The sequence below is a fragment of the Nelumbo lutea genome, chromosome 1 (assembly GCF_056320005.1).
Source record: "Nelumbo lutea isolate HS-2025 chromosome 1, American lotus-T2T, whole genome shotgun sequence".
Taxonomy (NCBI): Eukaryota; Viridiplantae; Streptophyta; class Magnoliopsida; order Proteales; family Nelumbonaceae; genus Nelumbo; species Nelumbo lutea.
This window is the reverse complement of record NC_142684.1, coordinates 114,559,366-114,562,579: the sequence shown is the minus strand read 5'-3', so window position 1 is coordinate 114,562,579 and position 3,214 is coordinate 114,559,366. Positions and strand designations below refer to the sequence as shown.

The window sequence follows — 3,214 nt, the reverse complement described above, 5'->3', positions numbered from 1 at the left end:
GTAATCTGGGCCTAACTCTCAATTCCGGATACCGAATTGGACAATTCAAGAAGCATTAGCAAGATGAAAGGAAGGCCCACAACTTTTATGTTTTGGGTTTTGTCAGATTCGTCCCGCATCAAGTACAAAAATGAGCCCAAAGTCAGAGCAAGTTCGCAGCTAGGCCCATTTCACAACTTAAGCCCAACTCGCAGAAGTACCTTGAAGCAACCCAACTCGAATTCAAGAGTTAAGAGTCCGAATTTCGAATGTAATCTCCAAGGAGATAGTTTTATTAGATCTAAAGTCTTGAATGTAATCCCGGAGAGATAAAAAGATTGAGATTAGAGCATTAGATAAGAGATAGGATAGGATTAGTTCAAGATAAGATCAAAACGCCCTAAGGATAAGATGATCTCCTAGAAGGAGTTGGAAAACAGCCCTCTCCTTTGGCTATATAAAGAGGGGGGTGAACCAGATCTAGAAATCACTCATTCCAAGATCCAAGAGATCATCAAGAAGACCAAGAAGCAAGAAGGCAGTTCGGCTATGGAGAAGAAGAGCATGGAGATTGCGCAGATCATGAGTAGCTAAGCTTCTTTTTCTGGTTCAAGGGGGGAGGTTCGATTGTGTCATTGTGAGGTTCTGTAGTTACTTTATTTTCTTTCCTTTTAATTTAAGTATTCATTAGTTCTTGTGCACATTTTTATTGGATGTTAATGTTAATTAGTCTGACAAACTGAAATAATGTTGATTTTCCTACTGCTATCCATGATTTCAGTGATCCGTAATTGTCACGAATAATGGTACAAGTAGCAATTAGGTTGATATCTTTTTGGGTCAATTGTTCGTGACAGCCTTTGACCAATGTTTTAACATGGTTCAACCTAAAAGAATCGATGGAACAAAATTCAGTAATTGCAGCTATCTCAATTATTGTTATTTTGGTTTAACTATTTTCACAAATCTTAATGCTATCATTGTTTAACATGGAACGCTATCGTACCCAGTTGAGTGGTGATAAGTGTTGATCGAATGCTGGGTTTGGTCAACTGAATTAGGAAAACACAAGGTTTATTATGGCTATCCTAATAAATCTAAGGTTAAATGCTTGAATTGCAAGAATGCTAAATCGTACCTAGGATCGATGGACAATCGATTCAACCCGAACCCTTGAACCAGAATTCGGTAAGACTGATTTTCTCTTATTTGTTTAGTTTGTTATTCTTTTAATTTTAGTTATTTAATTTTCCCACACAATTACTTTACCCATTCGGCTAAGAGATTACTGATTTGCTCCTTGTGGGATTCGACCTAGAACCACTTTTACTGCAAATATTTTATTGTGGGACTAGTAATAATTTTGAGGGCTTCGACAAACCCGTCAAAATTTTGGCGCCGTTGCCGGGGAGAAACTTTAATTTCTTAGCTATTACCTTCCTCTTGTTAACCTCTTTTGTTTTATGACTCGTGTTTCTCAACGAGGTGAACTCGAGTACAATCCCGAAATTGAGAGGACCACCCGTCATTTAAGAAAGGAGGCGAAGCAAAGGAAGGATCGTTCATCAAAAAAGGTGAATTCAGATTGTGATCTTCCCATCTTCGAAGAAGTAGAAAGAATGGCTGACAGAGAGAGGACATTAAGGGAGTTGGCTGCACCAATTATGAACCAACAACCTTTATGCATCACGTACCCCACTCTTGTTGTAGCCTTTGAACTCAAATCTGGTTTGATTCAATTATTACCTCTGTTTCATGGTTTCCCAGGTGAGGACCCTCACAAACATCTAAAGGAATTTCATGTCATCTGTTCAAGCATGAAACCCCACGGTATGACCGAGGACCAGGTAAAACTCATAGCCTTTCCATTTACTTTAAGAGATAAAGCAAAGGATTGGTTGTATATTCTCCCTCCCGGTTCAGTACGCACATGGGATGAAATGAATAGGATATTTTTAGATAAATATTTTCCTGCATCCCGGGCTACAAATATAAGAAAAGAAATATGTGGAGTTTGGCAGTTTGGTGGTGAGACATTATATGAATATTGGGAAAGGTTTAAGCAACTTGTTGCTAGTTGTCCCCACCACCAAATTCCTGAACAATTGTTAATCCAATACTTCTATGAAGGGCTTCAGCCCATGGATAGAAGTATGGTCGATGCAGCCAGTGGAGGAGCTCTAGTGAACAAGACACCTGAAGCGGCCAGGGAATTAATCTCCAATATGGCCAAAAATTCTCAGCAATTTGGTACAAGGACAGAAGGTACCATTCGAAGGGTTAACGAGGTAAGCCATGCAAATTTAGAAAACCAGATTTCTGATTTAACTACCTTGGTTAAGCAGCTCGCAGCAGGACAGTTACAAACTGCCAGGGTGTGTGGTATCTGTTCGATTCCTGGCCATCCTATGGACATGTGTCCATCATTGCAAGATGGTTCGATGCAGCAAGTCAATGCCGTAGGAGGATTCCCGGGCCAGCCCCAACGAAAGTATGACCCCTACTCCAATTATTACAATCTGGGGTGGAGAGATCACCAAAACCTAAGCTACGGGAACCAAGGAGGACAACAGCAATACCAGCCCCATTTTTTCAGTCGACAACCCCAGTTTTCAACACCCATCACAGCGCAAGGCCAACCCTCGAATTCAGGTATGTCATTAGAAGATATAGTTAAGGCTCTAGCTACTAATACTCAACAATTTCAACAGGAAACAAGAGCCAGCATTCAGAATTTGGGGAACCAAATTAGCCAACTTGCCACTTCCATCAGCAAGTTGGAGGCGCAGAACTCTGGGAAACTACCCTCACAAACGGTAGTTAATCCGAAAGAGAATGCAAGTGCGGTGGTGTTGAGAAGCGGAAGAGAGTTGCAGTCCCAATCAAGCTCACCATCGAAGGCAGCCAAGGAAGAGGAAGGACAAGGGTCAAACGATAGCCCCATTGAGGTAAAATCGGACCCCCCTCTCCCTAAGGTTACTAATGTTGTACCACCTTTTCCTAGCAGGTTGGCTAATTCAAAGAAAGAGGAATATGAACAAGAAGTGTTAGAAACCTTCCAGAAGGTGGAGATCAACATTCCCTTGCTAGATGTAATAAAACAAATCCCTAAATATGCAAAATTTTTGAAAGAGTTATGCACTAACAAGAGGAGGCTGCGAATTGATGAAAAGGTAAGAGTAGGAGAGAACATTTCAGCCATGATCAGGAGGACCCTGCCAGAAAAGCATGCTGA

General features: G+C 41.0%; 1 non-coding gene across 1 annotated transcript; it reads right to left on the bottom strand.

The window, feature by feature from the left end:
• Positions 1–1,967: 1,967 nt before the first annotated feature.
• Positions 1,968–2,074, bottom strand: LOC148876909 (small nucleolar RNA R71). Its single transcript, XR_016106408.1, has one exon. It is a non-coding gene; the product is annotated as a small nucleolar RNA R71 (small nucleolar RNA).
• Positions 2,075–3,214: the final 1,140 nt, after the last annotated feature.